This window comes from Plutella xylostella, chromosome 28 (genome assembly GCF_932276165.1).
Source record: "Plutella xylostella chromosome 28, ilPluXylo3.1, whole genome shotgun sequence".
In the NCBI taxonomy this organism is placed as follows: domain Eukaryota; kingdom Metazoa; phylum Arthropoda; class Insecta; order Lepidoptera; family Plutellidae; genus Plutella; species Plutella xylostella.
This window is the reverse complement of record NC_064008.1, coordinates 1423713-1443919: the sequence shown is the minus strand read 5'-3', so window position 1 is coordinate 1443919 and position 20207 is coordinate 1423713. Positions and strand designations below refer to the sequence as shown.

At 36.7% G+C, this 20207-nt stretch overlaps 1 protein-coding gene across 1 annotated transcript in view; it reads right to left on the bottom strand.

Annotated features, from left to right (window-relative positions):
- The window catches only part of LOC105389347 (ADAMTS-like protein 3), a 335955-nt gene extending 317210 nt beyond the window's left edge, over positions 1 to 18745 (bottom strand). Inside the window, exon 1 of the mRNA XM_048631226.1 lies at positions 18426 to 18745. The gene's annotated coding sequence lies outside the window, so the exon portion shown is untranslated. The remainder of the gene's footprint in view (positions 1 to 18425) is intronic.
- Between the last annotated feature and the right edge of the window lie 1462 nt (positions 18746 to 20207).

Sequence of the window (20207 nt, the reverse complement as noted above, 5' to 3'; positions counted from 1 at the left end):
AAAAGATTGGTATGAAAGAAAACATTCCGAAACACTGAAATCACCGGATGCCGACCCATCATTCTGCATTAAAAACGACAAATTATATAAAAAGATATCAAATCCCTCCTACGGACTCAAAATAAACACCGAATCCGAGTGGAAACTATGCATACCAGCATCCGACCGAACACAAACCATTAAAGAAAACCACGACGAACCAACCGCAGGCCACCTAGGAGCCGGGAAAACCATGAAAAGAATAGCCCAGAGGTACTACTGGCCGGGGATGTACCGAGACGTACTCAGATACGTAAAGAAATGCATGAACTGCCAAACACACAAGACGTCACAAGAAAAGAGACCCGGCCAAATGCACATTAACAACCCCGAAGGACCATGGCAAACCATCACTACCGACCTGATCGGACCACTGCCGCGCTCCTCAAACGGACACATATGGATCATAGTATTCCACGACAAATTTACCAAATGGAGCGAGATAAGACCGCTAAGGACCGCGACAGCGCCGACAATAACCAAGGCACTGAAAGAATGCGTGATCATGAAGTACGGGTGCCCCACGACCGTCGTAAGCGATAACGGAAGACAATTTGTGAGCAAACAGTTCACAGACGAACTAAAGAAATACGACATAAAACACGAACTAACCGCACCGTACTCGCCGCAATCAAATCCCACGGAACGAGTCAACAAAACACTCGGCACCATGATCGCAACATTCATAAACGAAAATCATAAGAAATGGGACCAATTCCTACCAGAATTCAACTTCGCACTTAATACATCGATACAAGAATCGACACAGTACACACCAGCATTCCTAATGTTCGGAAGAGAACTGAGAATGCCAAGAGATAAAAACCAGTTCCCCGTGGCAACTATCAAAGATAAATCAAACATGGAAGAGATCTACGAAATCGCGAAAATCAACCAAAATAAGGCGTCGCTACAACAAAAGCGACACTACGACAGTAACAAAAGAACATGGTACCCAAGAATAAACGAAACCGTATTAAAAAGAGAATTCCCATTATCATGCGCAGATAAAAACTTCTGCGCTAAACTAGCACCGAAATACTCCGGACCGTATATAATAACGGACAAAAAGTCACCTGTAATATTCGAATTAAAACACATGCATAATCATAAAAAATACATAGCCCACATAAAGGACCTCAAAACATATAACAACTAATAAAATACTTAATTAAAACTCGACCGCAACTCGTATGAAACAGGCCCATGAATAACAACCACAACTACCCTCAAATACAATTATCAACCGGTAAATACGCAAGACGAAGAAGAAATCGGCCAGTTGAAGACACAACATGTCCACAGCAACAAGCGAAGGCAACCTCATAGTGACCGGGAAGCCGTCGGAGATCGTGATCCGGGCGGACGGGGCGCTAGCAATCATCACCGAACCACCTACACCACCGCCATCTCCGCCGACGATACACATCCCGGAAACTGAGGACACCGTAGCAGCAGGGATAGAAATAATGGCAGACGGGACCATATACATCCGACCGACGCCACCACCCCCGCAGACGACACCGCCACCTCCAACGACGTCATACTCATTGGAATCCACCGGGAACAACGAAGTAGAACGACGGGGAAAGAGAAAAAAAAAGCGAGGGGGGAAGAAGAAAATCAGGGGTCCTACCAGGGGCCTAGCGCGTCTGCCACGATGGGAGAAGCGTTAAATCCTAATAAACAAGTCCTGTAAATGTCCTGTAAGTAAAATAACAAATTTAAGTTTATTCGCAAAGTAGGCAAAATAATAACCTAGATTCAAATTTAACCCGTTGATATTGTTAATAACATAACCGTACACCCGACCACTAACACGGATGCACAAATACACCTAAATAGGAAAACTATAACAACACCTATTTAGGGCCAATAAGTTAGTTCATCCATTATATAGATTTATAGGTTATAGGATGGTTATAGGTTATTTTATCCCAACACCAGCACGATGTCTCATATTGTCCATAAAACGTCATCATGAAGCGTAGAATAATCATAAAAAGAAAAACACACCTGTCAAATCATACGAAACGTAATCTGTGTACAGGAGAATTGGAGGTTATAATTTTTCATGTACAGTCACAATGTTGTTGTAAAATAAAACACATAGTATTCATTTATCAAGTTTATTGTTAAATTTGTTAATAAATCTAACAAACATAACCAGTACAATGAAATTAAAATGTCAAAGAACACATAATAAGAGAGACACAGTTGAAACATAAAGAACAATGTTCATCCGACCGATAAAATAAGATCACAAAGTATATGTAAGTAACCAGGAACACATAAGAAAACCTGCCGAAATAATAAAATTAGACATATGTATCACTTATAATGTTATTACCGTAAAGAGAACAAACAGTAGCATACTAAAGTTAATAATTCTTATTATAACTCGGATAGATTAACCCCAAATGAATGTCTAAGTAAATATAATGTATAGATAATGAAGGAAGACAATAAAGTAGGAACCTGTTGTAACAAATGCACAAATAACATGCACATTTCTCTTTAACTTTTTCTACATGACCTGTGAATTTTTACCAGGTAAAAATTCTCCTGCTGAGGGGGGAGAATGTAACGAGCCGTTACCAAACCATCCACCGCACCTACCCACATTCCGAAGCCGCAAGAGCGCCCGCAAGACGAGGTGGGGCACCACACAGACGACTCCGGAGAATACAAGGGGCGCGGGGCGACCCGCCTATAAATAGCCGCCGGACCGCCGCCCGGCCACCATTCGTCACCTCCTGCTCCGACGAGTGACCAGTCCGCTCCCGAGATCCTTCCCCGCACCTATATCTATCTTAAGTATCTATTCACGCATACTAAGCTCACAACACCGTCCTCCCTACGCTGTGGGTCGCCTACTAGCGGATCGAGGTTCCCCGGAATACACGGACGCCTGGGTCGCCTAGTTGAAAGCGGCCGTGTACCGAACTATACAATCGCTGAACACACACCGGCCCTCAGCCACACTTTCTTATCAACACAAGTACACTCCACAAATCCTGGAACAAATCGACACGCACCACCAGTATTCGCCCGACCTCCTGTACCCTATATTCCTTCCCCTTATTAGGATATATAGAAACGTCCGCGTAGGCCCCTTCAGGGCCCGATCAATTTAAATATCGATAACTGTGATAAGTATTTGTGCATTTGCGTAGTGTGTTTAATATTAAGTACATAAGCTGTAAGTACCCTAGATATATAAGTAAATGGTTGTAAATAAAGCGGGTCCAGTGCCGCCTCAATTGTGTTACACTAATTAATCGGCATTATTAATTCTCACCCCGTACACCTACCGAGGTTATTTCCCTCCAGGGGCCTCAGGATTCAAAATCAGGACAGCTAGGACCGCTTCACGGTCATTGTAGATCCCCCAGGTGACCAGGCACTCCTTCAGAGGCCGGCGCCAAGCTGAGCTAGGCTAAAACCGCTTCCCGGTACATATTAATTGAGAATTATTAGGTAGGTACCAGCCCTAAGCACCAGGGACGTTAGTCATAAGGGTAAGTATCACATAACAATATAGCACACAACCCCTGCTCTCGGGGGAGGCCAGGCAGGTCGATTCGCCCAGGGGTCGCTCCCCGGTGATCCAGACCAGCTCCTGCTGAGCTGCTACATTACAAACTTAAGGCGAAGTTACAATGTTGTAATTAAATCAGTGCGACGACCTTTGAGCTGGAATTGTAGTGGTTTTATACACGCTATCAATGAGGAGTAGGTTAAGGGTGGCTTTAAAGGAGTGTGTGTATTCTAATTATAAGATGAATAAATTATATTCTGACTGGCTGATACTTTCACCACAGTGACTAACACACGCTAAGAAGAAGATAAAGATCATTTTCGAAGAGAATCAACAAAAATAGGGGTTGATTTGATAAAAACCTTCGCTATAACCAATTCTTGCAATTTAACAGTTTCTCTAAGGTCCCTACGTAATAAGCAGCTTTCATCATTATCACCAACTCTGACATAGCGAAGTAACGAGCTTATCTTCAATAAGTTTTTTTTTAAATACCAATATATACCAAGTGGATTCTAGACAAATTCCCACAGGTTATGTAAAAAAAACGGGAATTTATAAGACGATGCGAAGCTCACACACAAAAGCTAGTATTAAACATGAAGTAGAATGCCTCTGCGGCCGTCAAATTAATTAGGACAAAGTTCCACCTAGCGGGTAAAGACCTAACTAATTTCATTCAATATAACTTTGTCTCCTTAAACCATCATATGTTACGCGTAAATCGACTCTATTTCTCTTCGCTTTAAGAGCTAAAAGTCGATAGCAAAAGGGAAGTTTAACAAGAACTGTGTGTAACTTGTGTGTTTTATAATTGAACTAGTCTTCGTCTCTGCTCCTTCGGGACTGTTCCAGAACATTCTAGAAGCCGAGGACAGGAATCTATAATGGAAGCTTTTGTTTCCAAAGAAAAGCGTCTCTTCCGATGCTTATTGCTTACTAACTTAATCGAACGTTGTCTTATTGTCTCTTTGTTTATTTTTCTAACGTTAACGTTCGGTTGACAAGTGTTGAGTGGAAATACTCTTCACGAGCAATTGACCTATTCCTAAACGGAAAAGACTAACTTAATGATGCCATCTGCAATATTGAAGTGCATTTAACAGCGCATCCGAATATTACCAACTAAAAATGTACTTTTAAATATTTTGTTCAAATTATAAATTAACTGTTTTAAAAAATTGGGTTCATTTGGTGTCGACATTTTGTAAATGGAACTTTTTCATTGCTCGTGCGTGTATTAAAGTGCACAAATATTCCATTCTAGTGAGCTAGCTACAGGAACTAAAGCCGTCACAAAGAAGAGAAGCAAAGTGGATGCCGATGCGTTATAGAAGTTAAAGATCATAGAGTATCTTTAAAATATTTCCTTACAAAGTATTCCGGGTCGTTACTTCTGAATCATGAATGTAGAGTCAAAAAAACAGAATAATACTTATCCAGAGCAAAAAGTTACTCTTAAAAGACAGATGAATGATAATAATATACTTACGAGTTGAAGAATAGTTAATCGAAACATACAATATAAAAACTAACTCTATTTATTTTCTCTAGACTACGGGCTTTTTGAGAGTGCCTGACAACTCTTTCAGGCCAGCGTAGAATAGGACTAAAACCCTTTCTTCACTGGAAGGAGACCAGTGACCCAGCAATGGGGACGTGATGGGTCGTGATGATGATGACGTGCTTTCTATCACTCGTCAGTGTAGCATAATTAAAATTTAAAGTATAATTTGCTGGAGAGGTATATATCTTTTGTTGACTGTACAGCTCTACGTTTTATACATAAAGGTATAAAGCTGATGTGTATAACGTCATAACGTATGATGGATTGGGTTTGCGAATAGAAAGCAATCATAATAAGGATACTCTCTTAGGAAAACTGTTGTATATCGTCAACTATGTACTACATAATATAAGTATATGTATATTTTTTAGGTTTTACTTTTTTAACCTGATTTGTTTCGTATAAAAAAACTGGCGCAGAGGTTTAAAAAATACACGATTTAATTAATTATTTCTGATTGTCTGAAGCAAAGATATTATTGTACGACCATAGTACCTACGACCTGTAAGTTTAATATTATAATTCTATGGAAGCAATCTACTTCTATCGTCGCTCGGTAGATTCCACGTATGACGTCGCGTACCTTTCCAAACAATATTCTGTCAGGATAACCTAAAAAGCGAACAATGGAATACCAATTCAATGCCGATTCCATGCAACGGAATATTCGAATTTGAAAAAGGCTGACCGCCATATTGTTTTAACGGAAATTCGAATTTCAAAACTTCACGTGTACACAGAAAGGCTTTTGTCCCGTAGGGCCGGCCCGAGCGAGTTTCTCGAATATTCCACTCAAGCGAGTGTGGGGAAGGACCGATTATGTACCGCCGTTTCGTGTGAACTTTATCCAGCGCTAGGGTTGCCAATGATCACTTTGCAATTCTTTGAAGTCTTAGATTAAATAAATATACGAACAAGATGATGCGTCACATACAAAAACTATCCAAAAATCTGTTTATTGCATTTTGTTTATTGTATTAATTAAAGTCACAAATCTTTAAAGCGAAATAATTCAAAATAAGAGCTCAGTGGTAGAAATGGTGTATTATTAATTTGCGGAGACGTTTCTTTTGCATTGACACTTCAAGTACTTAATCGGTGATTAACTTATCATTCATCTCATAAATCGAGGAGTAGTAATTAAAAGGCATTTAAAACCTACAAAATTATATTTAGGGAATTCTTATTATTTTACTCCGTTCAAAACGGGACCACTCAATAAAGGTAAAATTATTAAATTCCTCTCTGATAAATACAACAGTACTGCGACAACCCTAAAATTTTACAGAAACTATGCTATTTTTATCGTCAACTCCCTGAAAAGCTCTAAGAATGAACTTGTATAAGAGCTGCCGTCTTTAATATTTTCATATTGGTTGTCTTCACAAGCAATAAAGAATATAATACGTTAAGAATGCGTTTTATAAAAACTAGGATAAAAAGAATATACCTAAGAAGCCAAGTAGGAATAGAATTTCAGCTTTTAGAATAAAAATAACTGGCTAACACAGAAAGAAAATATGGAAATTATTAGTGACCTAATTGTGTACTAATATAAACGTAAAAGTTAGTAAGTATGGATAGATGGCTGAATGTTCATTAAAACGGCTTAACCGTTTTTAATGAGATACCACTTGAAGCGTCCGTAGTCGAGCGGGCCTCAGTGATCGTAACTGATCGCTCAGGTTAAGCAACAACTGACACGGTCAGCCATGGGATGGGTGACCAATTTCAAGTGGTGCTTTTCTGGACGCTTCCGTGCTTCGGACGGCACGTTTAGCCGTGGGTCCCGGTTGCTGCTTCGGCAGCAGTCGTTAAGCCTAGTCAGAGGCCTTCGGGCGGCTTGAAAACATCTGACAGTCGGGTTGCCCACTTACCCGACAACTCTCTCAGCACAAGCTTGCTTGTGTTGGGGTCCACCAACCCGCAACTGGCCAGCGTGGTGGACTAGGCCTAAACCCTTCCTTCATTGGAAGGAGACCCGTGCCCCAGCAGTGGGGACGTAATGGGTCGTGATGATGATGATGACCACTTGAAGTAAGCTTCAAGCGGCTTCGAGAGCAAGTGCGACAGAATACGTGTCTTGCGTCCCATGCTAGACCTTCTGCAAACGCAAAGGTCACAGAGGCAGTTAGTGTTATTTAATATTGATACACTAACAAGTAATCATACATAATTAAATGTAACAGTTTAGTACACATCGGGAATTAGGTGAACTATCGATCGTGGACTATCAAACTACACAACTATTATGTTACTAATGAATGATTTAATTAGGGGCTCATTGTTTTATGGTAGTTTTGGTTGTACGGTCATGTGCAGAGAAACCTGACCCCCCCTCTCTTAGTAACAATGCTTCTGAGAGGGGTCAGATTTAGCCGGTATTTTTTTATAATCTTAAGTTTTTGCTAATTTTGCTTAGGTAAAACTTCATTTGCATTTTATAATATGGCTGCCTTTAGTTACCAACCTGACGGTTACATTAAATTGTCATTCACAACCGGAAACAGAACTGACATCGCTCTATTCATTACCCAGATATGACGTCACATGCGATTTTGTAAATAGAAAGTAATATCGGCGTCTAAAATTTTTTCATACATTTGGTTAAAGATATTTTGTAGTTCCAAGAGTGACTAAGTACTAAATGCTCTTCTTTTTACACATTTAAATGTTTATGATTTATATCTGTCCGCAAATGTAGCTAATATGTTATATAATTATGCAAAATTTGTAGTTAGATTCAATTTAAAACTGCCTATTTTAAGTAGTGTAGTAAGAATTAAAGTACCTACCTAAACTTACTGTTAGTTTCTTCGCGAAGTTTCCACAGCGAAGCGTCTTGAAGTTATTTCCATATTAGTCTTTTCAAGCAATATGGGCCGTTGAGCCTCATGTAAGAGGAATATATTAAAGCAATCTCGGTAAGATTTTATTATACGCTTACGAGAGATCGAGGTAGGAAAGAGTTCATAATCCATGATCACAAACTCCTTAGAAGCCTTCTTTGCGTTTCGCCGCCATATTTTCATAAGTGGCCAGTACCTGGGATTTAGTTACGGTAAAATACACTAAATTATGAAGAGCAAAGTGTTATTTTCATTTTTGAAATGGAACTGTGTATACAATATGGCGCCCAAACATGGTGCTCCGTGGTTCCATGTTGGGCGCCACATTATAATAATTATGCATTTTCTCCTATTTTTATATTCATTCTATATTTTCATAATTAGTCAGTGCTTGTAATCCAATTAATAAAGAGAAAATATTGGTTTGAAGCTGGCATTTTTAAAATGGCACCCAAACATGGGGCAACGTGGTCCCAAGTTGGGCGCCAAATTCTTCCAAATTTGGCGCCCCAACGCTTGATAACTTTAGACTTTCGCTAGTTTGAACTAATAACTTAATGAAATCACTATACATTGGCTTATTATGGCTCAAATCGTCTACTGTTTAGCGTGTGGTGACACATATATGATGCTGAACTAACAACAATATTCTAAGGTGACCTGTCGTTGACGCTTCATATGTCACTGGAACTTTTTCATTGCTCGTAAGAGTATTATTAAAAGACTTTTTCACTGAGAGGCGTATAAAATAGATAAATAGAAAAAAGTATGAATGCGTAAAAAAACTGAAACCTTTTAGCATATAACGTGAATCCTATCTCCATGAAAGAAGAATCTGAATTTTTATTACTAGTCTATATGAGGATAACCGTCAATTTTATTAGAAGGTTCTTCCCTTGTGTATACGTGAGTACGTATATGTATATGATAATGTATAGTGATTTCGCATTGAAATTGATATTGAAGGATTTGAAAGGCTTTTATGCCGAAATTTGGGTTTGTGGGTACGAAGAAATCCTTTATTTGTGTAATTTGCGGAGGTACGATTATTGATTTGTGGCTTGCGCATTATTATAAGTAATATCTTCTTCTAATAATAATTATTATACCTAAATAATAATCGTTTGTTACTCTTTCTTAGCAAAAAGACCACTTGGATGAAATTTGAAAGAAAAAGGCAGAAAACTACTACAACTACTGGCGTTTAGTTCATCGTATTCACTACTGAATCATCGGGAAACTGTTTACCAACTGGTAACGCAGCTTGGGTCAAGATACTTATAACGAATTCACAATCGCTTTGAAATCACCGAATGGCCCAGGATAAGGTGACTGGAATAGTGCAGGAAGATTTATTAGCTTTGTGTAACCGGTTCAAGGATAATTCCGCGCCTGCCACCTATGCACGATTTATAGATCACACGAAATTGCTAAGGAAGCTATTCTCTTGGCTACAACACATTCAAACCTTTGAATAAATGTAACTACCTAGGTACTAGCAAATCCAACATAGAAAGTTAAGAACAATAAAGGTAAACTTAGGTATAAAAAATTAGGTCTCTATTTTTTTATTTTATAAACTAAGTACCAAATTTAAAATATCCTTGTTAGCATTTCATTCACTATTCAAATTCCACTTTATGTTAAACAGTTTTTGTTCAACGGTTCTTCTGGTGTTCCTTGTAGTCTGAGACGCAAACATAAACGTAACTTATGGAATACACGCTACAAGCTACCAATAAAAGCTTTGGCTTTAAAACGAGCAGAAATGTTTCACAGTTTTCTACTTTTCAGCGGAAGATGGAAAAAGAAAATAAACTATTGAAAAAAGTAAACACAGCACAACATAATACAATGCCAGTTTATTGATATGAAAAACACAAATGTTCAATTTTAAACTTCAAATCTCTTCCTGGTAAGCAACGTACCTCACAGGACTTCACAACCGCAGTTGCAGCTCCTGGAAGACTTTATCTTGACCTTTAGTAGATGTAAAATGTTTTTAAAAGTATTATTTTAACGCTGGAGAGACACACATTTGTATGCGTAAATTTTTTTCCAGCTAATTGTTCCGTATTCGGCAAGGTTCACTTATGAAAAATAATTATTTTTTACCTTATAGTTAGCTTTAATTTGCCTATGTGCTTTTACGGACCCAGTCTTTCGTTTAATCTATAGGCAGACTAATTCGTGTGTATGACTCCACGCGACTTGTGTGCGACAAGCGAAGGGGAAAGCGAGTAAAATAAAAGTACCTATACGAGTCCCGACGAACGAGCATCATCGTATATTTTTTACGTCACATCTCGAGCCGGGATAGACATCGGTCCATGCTGGTGATGCCATTAATTTTACTGCTTTTGTCCACCTGACGGTCCCTTGTGACCTCACGTACGGGGTTTTAGGACAGGCTTTCACAGTTGCGATGAAATGTAGGTAAAGTGCTACCAGGTTTTTGGCTCAGAAGGGTTGCAAAATTCGGGTAGGGAATAGTTTTGATTGTGAACTTATCAATCATCGTCTCTTCTTTTAAATTTCTTCCCATTTCTGTCTTTTAAATGTCCAAACAGTCCTCCAGTTTACGAAGCACGCTTGTCCGTCACAGTAAGGAGCTCCGTAAATGCTCACAGATAATATCGGCAGTTCGCAACGCGCCCCGCAAACGCTAACGAGGGTGACAAGTTTTTCCCGCGCTTGTTTACCGCGGCGGCCATTTTGTTGGCGCATTCTGAAGTGGTGTCTTTTCTAAATAATAGTAATATGTGGAGATATCTCACAAACGGCAATCGGACTCCAAGCGAGGCAGAGCCTATGTATGGGTATATATGGGTACAAAGGCTGTAGGTATATGGATATCCGATAGCTGATATCTAGACAGATATGTATGTATGTATCACATGTATGTATGTACCTCATAGATATATATACATATTACCCAATATGTGAGTACAAATATCTGTCTTTAAACAAATATCTGGCATAGCAGTCATGTTCACTAACAACTACACCATTTCGGTCGTTAATATTAAATGTTGAAGAATTGGCATGGAATTAGCATTACCAACAGATTGTCCTGTCACTATTGAAAAACCCATTTAAATATATTTTTTCAATGACGGCTTTAGTTAGCCTTTATACCTAACAGCCTTTAGGTTTCCCTAACTTCGGTCTTGTTTAGTGTAGTAGCATTGGTTCAAGAGGAACAACCCACTTTCAATTGCAAACCCGTAGTAAACAGTTTCAGCTGACCTAAACATATATAACGACCCTCCGTTTAAATAAACGACTCAGGAACAAATAAAAACAATATCCGGTATACATATAGCCTTACATAGAAAGAAAATCTAATGCCCATGGTAAAAATTCACGACACTAACAAAGTTTATAGAGGACTCCCCCTATAAACTTTGTTAGTTCAGTGTTTTTTCACTCGCGGATTATCAATATTCGTAGAAAAATAGTTGTTCAAAATGACGACCTGAGTTACTCACTTACGGACTACGGTTTTCTACCTATTTCAACACCCTGTTCGTACATACTATTTATTCAGTTCTGTACCAGAAACATTTTACATATTAAAATTTTAAGTAAAAGGTCCTTTTCCTATTTCAAACCAAAGTCAACATCTGTCCTAATTGAAAACTTGCGGTGCCCATTACACATTAAACATAATAGCGTGAAACTGTTTCCATTATCCTTTCCCTTTTTAACATAATGTTTAAAGGTACCTCGGTATTGTTTCCGCAAAACCTTTTCAGTATAGGCCTGTTATTTTAAGTCTACCTTAAATATTATTTGCCTTCGAAATTCCTGCTTAACAAAACATGACTGGTTAACCGAATTATATTTAACAAGTATTTCAAAAATTATATTCATATTATTATTATCTCACAGAATGTAGATGTACACTTGTCCAAAATTAATAATGCACATGCAGATCTTCCCACCCGAATCATTAAATCGTAAGAGCCTTAAAAAAACACTTGCATTTTGCACCTTGTTCGAAAGAAATAGGAGTCAGAATCATGTGTCACATAAACGAAAACAACCGATCTGTCAAAGATTTCTATGCGCATTATCAATTTTGGAGCACTGTACCTAGGTATGTTCCTTTTTTATTACTTACTTTTACTTTTTAAATGCGGATAACTATAACTTTCGCTGTCGTCAAAATATTGTGTCGACAACAATAAAGCAATAAATACATAATGATTACCTACCTTCTTATCTTTTAAAAAGTTAGTTGTCTTTTATATAAATATCATGTTATGAAATACTTTTTCGTTCTGCCAATAATATTGTCTATGGTCGGGCACAGACCCAGAGCTGGACCAAAGAGGTTTTTATCAAACCTTGGAGAATGCAGTGAGGCGAAACATTAGGCGGGCGCCTGCCACTGGCAGGTTATACGATTTTCTTTTTCATGTCGTAAAAATGGAACGGACGTTCAAAAACTACGATACGGAGCCATTCTGATTGATGTGATGTTCATGGAATGGAATACAACCAAATTGTTTTTATTTATTTTGTTGCTTATGTACAATGGTTTTTTTATTTAGAAGGCATAAAACTAAATTAGTACCTACTTACTGGATTTTTTAAAATTTGGATATGTAAAAGGAGATTTACGTAGCCAAGTATAAAATTGAAATTTGTACAATTAAACGTTCTAAAGTTGCAAAATGTTAGTTTGCTTAGAGAATCGCTATGATTGACTTTGACCTATGAATAAATAATTATTTGAGTACGTTTGTTTACTGCAATTTGTAATTTACTGCCTCCGTATTATGTCCAAAAAGTCCTTGATCAAAAAGGTGTGAGCCCATTTTTACACTTCAGCAGCTAACTGAAATGGCTTATTGTATTCATACCCTAAATGTCAAGTGCGGCATAATTTTAGGATCAGCTCCAGATATTAGCATGCCCTTAGATCTATCGAGTGTAAAGGACACGCTACATTAAGCAGGGGTTATTATTTAAATATGGCCGACTCAAAATGCCTTGGTCTTTTATAAAGTGCACAGCAGGGTTGGGAAAAATATAGTAAATGTCGTTTATTTATTTTTATACATCAGAAAGTAAGCAATGGTCTGTTAGATAGCTGTAGTTTTTTATAGCATTAACGTAGGTATAACCATTCCTATAAAGGTAACCCTTTCGGCATTATTAAGCAACGGACGCATCGCATTCAGTAGTCTTTGTATAGAAATTCACACAAGTGCGTCCACTTCATCGGCATTGCCGACGCCGTTTCTCCAAACATTTATGAAAATCCGTTTGGTCCGATACCGATAATGGGCGCTTATATTTAAGAAATTATTTGAAAATACGATTAGCATGCCTCAGCAATCATTCGCTTGTAATTGAATAGACACTCCTATTATCGTTTCTCAAACAAAAATAGCTTTTCCATAGTAAAAAGTCCCGTAAAACCGACAAAGTTTCTATCAAGAACAAAATGATTTTTCGCGTTTTTACAAAAGTGGTTCACAATCACTCCTGAGCTCACCATGATTGAACTTTTTACTTACTTTACAACTTTTGTAACACCCTGTATATCGATATGTCTCTATCGATGTGATTCCCCTCCCTACATCCCTGTAGACCTGGCGGGAATTTTGATACAACGACTGTCTTCATTATTACCCGAGCGAATTTAATCAGACAATTAGTAACAAATATCTACATAGATATATATACTGTTGACACTCGGCAACTCTGATCATAGCACATTGCTTAGGGTGGGTTGCACCATTTAACTTTAACTATTACAAACGTCAAATCCCTTGACGAGAAAGATCAATCTTCAAGAGATTTGACGTTTGTAATAGTTAAAGTTAAATGGTGCAACCCACCCTTACTCTACCGATGACTGATAGTTAATTTCATACGATTTTGACAGGTTGTAACTTATAATGTGTCAAAATCAAGGACTTTGTACAAAGTCCTTGATCAAAATAATAAGCACCAGTCATCGGTAGGTAGAGTTATTGAAAGTGGCAGTTACTTAACTACTAAATTAACGTAAGGGCCTGTTTCACAATGTCTAAACAATGGCTGGCTGTGGGATAAAAGACATGCTGTCACTATAGACTTTTTATCTTTTGATTCTGGAAACGGGAAATATTTGTAAAACTAATACCTAAATCTACAAATAAATAAAATTCATAATCTCTATTAAATTATGATGTATATGTTAGCCTCTTGAAAAAAGCTCAAATATTAACTATGTATTTAAGATACTATTAAGAATTTAATTTCGTGAAAATCTCAAACACAATTAGGTACAGAAATGGCTACTTAAGAATTAATAATTTTTCACTTAACCCCCGAATCCCTTAGTCTTTCACTTTTGAATATTTTATTCGATAACCGCAGTCTACATTAATGTCTCAAAGAAAAGTTCACTGAACTACGATTGTAATTTGAAGAAATCTTATATTATGCACGAAGGTTTATTTAAGTACATAAGATAAGATAAGGTAAGGTAATCTTGAGATATTTAACTTTAGTTTTATTTTACCACATTTTTACACTGTATACTTTTTGGCAGCACCTACTGCCAAACGTATGTAAGTTTGTACAAAGCGCACCTACTCGTATTTAAAATTGATTTAGGTAGATAAAATTTTAAATACACTTAGCGTTCGGCAAAAGTGATCCTCCATTATAATTATTTTTTCCCTAATGTTGTTAGTAATCGCATTTTAGTTTTTCTACAACTGGCTTTGCCAAAAGAGTCATCTTATATTCATACTAATTTCTTATATCAACTTTACACACCAATAGATATTCGGTAAACCAATAAGTACAATAAGTACAATATAATATATACCTACTTCTACATAAATAATACACCTTTATTCGTCCATCCCAAGAGTATGAAAGAATATACTATATCCGAAACAAAGAGGTCGGTACTACATTTATAGCATCTACGTAATATCTCTAGAGAAATATGTTTGTGTAGCTACTCAAATATTATATTATTATATTCAGGTAAATAAATCTACGAAATTCTCGATATACTCCAACCAGAATAGGTCGTAACACAAAGCCAATATCATATTAATTTAATGGTTTTCGAAGCTTACTAAGAGTACTTTTATTAAATTAATACCTAGCAAACGGATTTATAAATACCAAAAATATAATCAATAAATATAAAATCTAAGGGCTGATTTTTCAATGGTCAGATAAGTGTTATCTGAAGAATAAAATTGTTGCTGTCATTGTCTAATACAAACATTCAGATGTGACAGTAATAATTTTATTCCTCAGATAAGACTTATCTGACTATTGAAAAATCCGCCCTAAGTAGCGTGTATTTTACACAAGCTCCGTTAAGTACAAAAACAACTTTAAGATGAAGTGTAAGGCCTACTACCTCCCAATACCCTGTAGGTACCAAGAATGAAGAGGCTAATTATTTCAATTACATATTTCACAAATATCGCAACATAATTGGAATACGGTAATGAGGACTAAATTCTCCTAATACACTACCCATAGTCCAATCTATCCAATTAGTACCTGGTCTGTGTCCCTATTCACCTACAGGATGTTGCAAAATTGGTATACTAAGCCGAAACCTACATGTGCAGCATGTTATATCTAAGCCCGAAACTGAAATCAGAATTTGGAAATTCGCGAAAAAAATTTTTTTTTCCGTAGTTAAAAGTCACGTGACCAATAAAGTTTCTATGAAAATGAAATTTTTTTTTCGCGAATTTTCAAATTCTGTTTTCAGTTTCGGGCTTAGATATAATATGCTGCACATGTAGGTTTCGGCTTAGTATACCCTTTTTGCAACACCCTGTATATAGTGTGATGTGGGATGTCCGTGTCACAGCCAATAGGCCTATTGCCTAGCTCCTTGTAAGGTTAAGTTAAGATTAGGTAACGAAATAGAATAAGATAGGTTAGGTCTATGTACTACTAAATAAATTACGAATTACCTAAGTCACAGAATAATAACTAGCCTACGTAGGTAGGTACTATACTGGGATGAAAAATAAGAAGGGAACTGTAGGGTAAATTTATGGGAGTTTACTCAAAAAAGATAATTGATAGTTTTTATTACATAAATTTCATTGAGTAAAACCTAAGAAAATGTTAAGATTTGTTATCAAAAGCTAGAGTTAACAAAAATTAACGTAGGTAGGTTTGTTTACTTTAACTCCCTTATATTCGAATTAATCTTGATCAATATTAAGTTAAGAGATTTGTAATATATGAACCCGTGAGCCCAATAAAATAGAGCTTTATCGTCACATTTAATTAACATCAATGACGTATAAATATTTATTTTATATAAATAACGACGCGCTAATATGTAAATAAGGTATTTAGATTCAGTACAGATATCGGCTATTGGTCCTTATTGAGACCTCTAGAGATTTACAATTACGGTATAAACATAGTTTCGGCTACGTCAAATCTTTCATCAAATTCATAAATATTATAATATCAGCAAGGATGTACATTGTGCAATTCCCAACCCTTTGTCCTCAGCTTTCCTCATTCAACCAACACTCTACGGTAATCGGGTCTTCTACAGATAAAACCCGCCCAACACTGAAGAAAAAACCAAATTCTCTGTATAGCGTGGAATGTTATCAGTGTTGGTGCCACAGTGTTTTATTTTCGTATGTGGGATACACTGACTTGCTAACAGGAACTACAATGATAAAATTTCATTGTCCTGTATAACCTTAGGGGATAACAGATCTGTCTTTACAAATTATGAAACACGTCGCTTCGCCTTAAAAAGTTTTCCCGTGGAAATTCCGGGATAAAAAGTAGCCTATGTTCTTTCTCAGGGTTTAGACCATATTTTATGTACACCAAATATCATTCAAATCCGTTCCGTAGTTTTGGCGTTAAAGAGTAACAAACAGACACAGTTACTTTCGCATTTATAATATTAAGTTAGGATCTAGTTATAAAATACTGGCCGAAAACTTCTCAGATCTCTAGCAAATCACAGCATAAGTTATACAATACAGATTATCTTTATTCGATAGATTAAGAAATTCTTGACCCATGTGTCACCGAATTGAAGCATTTTCAATAGAGCTAGGCCTTTTTCGGCCAAATTTAAATTGTAAAATATTCTACAGATGTTTATCGGGAAATCTGCATTGCATGCATAATTCTCAGATTAAAACAATTATTTAATTAGTAAAATGAATAAAATTGTCTATAAGATTGTGCCGCACGCAAACAAGTTAGAAATAATTAAATATAGGTTTTAAAAGTAGGGAACATTACTGTAATATGAAAATATTAATATTACTGATTTTTCCAGGACTTAAAGGGAATTAGGCAATAGGGAATATCTTCAGGGAAAAGGTTTGTTAGGACTTAGCAGGTCAATCACTGAAAGATAAATGATCTATGCTGTCGGTATGGCATGTAAAACAGTAAATAGGGACTAGGTCTATGTATAATAAAAATGAGTAGTATATTTAGTACAAAAATAATGCTCACGACTTTAATCCCCGAAGATATAGTCAGAGGTGGCTCGCTTGCTTTTCGCTGTATTTTGTACTCACGTGATAGGACATCGAACGTAAACCATATCGCCGTTTCTGAATGAGTACAATGCAATTTATTTCACAGCTTCATTATTCGTGGCAGTTCCTTCGCTAGTATTAATGTGTTTTAGTATTTTGAGTGTTGTGTAGCAATTTGTCTAATTGTGCTGGGGCACGCGGTAGGTACCACTACGAAATAAACGAATAGAAATAATGAGGTTTAGGTTTATTTCGGAAACTACATGGTGTAGTGTAACTGATAATGAATTTGCGTGTAGAATTACTAACTTATTCCAACAACCTGCGTTTAATAAAAAAAAGCATGATCTAGATTACCATTAAAAATTAAAACATGGTTATTATTCAATCGCTATTGTTAAATACCCACTTACATAATATAATAATATATTTATATATATGTATTGTAGTACCTACATATTGTACTCATTCCAAAACGGCGATACGGCTCGCGACCAATCATGTGGATACGAATGTAGGTAAGTACCTACTGTGAAAAGCGCACTACCCCTTTAGATATTACATGCGAGAGCATAATATACATATGCATAGATATTACTTATGTAATAGTTACTAAAAATAAACGAATAAATTATGCAGCTTCCCACTAAAAACATTAACATTTTAAAAGGGTTGCCAGGATTAAACCAACCCCTTCCGAAACGTGGCTGATACCGACTCACTTTCATATTTTATTCACAACCATAAAAAAACACAATTAATTCCATCTTCATAGCGAAATTCAGCTCCGGAAAAGTTAATCCATCAAGATATTAAAAAAGCTCTCAATTTTTTCAACGTACAAATTTTAAATTACCGACAAGAGAGAACTGAAAATAAAATTCGCCGTTCATAAAACATAAATCACCAACCTTTTTGTCCGCAGCGGACCGCAAAACCGTAAACACTGTGTCAAAAATTAACCACTTCCAAATGAAAACACACAAAAAAGTGCTTTTCAAAACCACAACACTGTACCTACTTCCGAAACAAAACACAACTTTTCGCCAAAAAAGAAAACAAACACTTGGTTTTTAAACCACCATAAATAATAACAATCACTTTCTTTTAAAATTCACAGACAAAAATTCCGGCCAGTGTTTTCAAAATCCAGTCACATGTCCCGATGATATATTTTTTCTACGCGCGTAAATTTGAAATCCGAACGCCAGACGCGCGCGCTCTATGGCTGCCCCGCTAGTACTGCCTTTTGCGCATGGACGCTACGGCCGGGAGAAGAAGGCTGTATGTCGCATTGCGTTACATTCATAGCCTAGGAGGCACCAAAGCAGGTTATCTCATACTAATTTCCACGAAAGTCTGCCTTATTGACAGTTCAAATCTCAAATATCGGCATCCGATTCCATTCCTTCCTAGCTCTACCCTTCAAAGGTCGATCCTCAGAATACTGACTCCATGGATTTCTTCAAGGGGTTACCAAAGTGAGCGTGTTTTTAGACTTTTATGAATGTTTTCTTTCGCCGTGTAGGTTTACTTTACCTTTACGATTTTCGTCGTAGATTTCAGGTAAACATTAATATTCAAGGTTCATTTTCAGGTATCGCAGTGTAGGGTTGCATAAAATATGACTTAGTTCGGTTATTATAATACTCCCACTTCAATTTTACATAAATATTCACATCATAAGATTTTTTCGGCTGAGTTAACAAGCTGTTATTTTCAAGTGTGTGTTCTATGTTTTTTGTGAGAGTTTTACGTGTATATTTATTATTTTTATGTGTGTGTATTTTTATCCAACCATGTAAGTACCTAAGTACTTATTTTGATTCACAAAAATGCTTCTACATCTACCCCTTTACTTGCGTTGAGAGTAAATAAATGTTTCTTGCATCCAGCACTAAAACACTCAAATGTACACTCGTGGATAAATATTACGGATCTTTTTAAGTCAGGATTAATTATATTTATTGATATTTTAATCCCCCAATGCTAATAGCATTAATAATGTATACTTAATTATGATCCTTAATTATTTTAATCCGTATCCATTCTATTTTGTTTTACTTGAATTGAATTTTATCCTCTATCCTAGGTTAACATGTAAAACAATTTACTTACACAAATCTTGTAACATAACAAAACATATTTCTCATATTCTTAACTACGCATTTAACATTTGCTTGTTCATTGATAAAAATACTACTTAGCGGCAGACTGTCAACAACTGACAATGAGCCTAATCGGAATGTGCCCTAGCTCTCGCTAGCCCCGGCAGTACTAGGCTACCTAGGTCTTAGAGGCGCTGTCTAGATAACGCGGCACTAGGTTTTGCTACGCCCAAGACTTAAGGATTTATGTCCGTGCATTTTGGTGATAATTCACTCTTTCCTTTTCTTACTCCATTTTTGGGGTTCCATTTCTATTGGTTTCCACGAGTGAAGGTGGTTGGGCTAGTTTTTAAGGTTCATACATCCTAATCCTAAATAATCCTAACTAATACTATAAATGCGAAAGTAACTGTGTCTGTCTGTCTGTCTGTTACTCTTTCACGCCAAAACTACTGAACGGATTTGAATGAAATTTTGTATACATACGGTCTAGACCCTGGGAAAGAACATAGGCTACTTTTTATCCCGGAATTCCCACGGGAAATCTTTTTAAGGCGAAGCGAAGTGCGCGGGAACAGCTAGTAC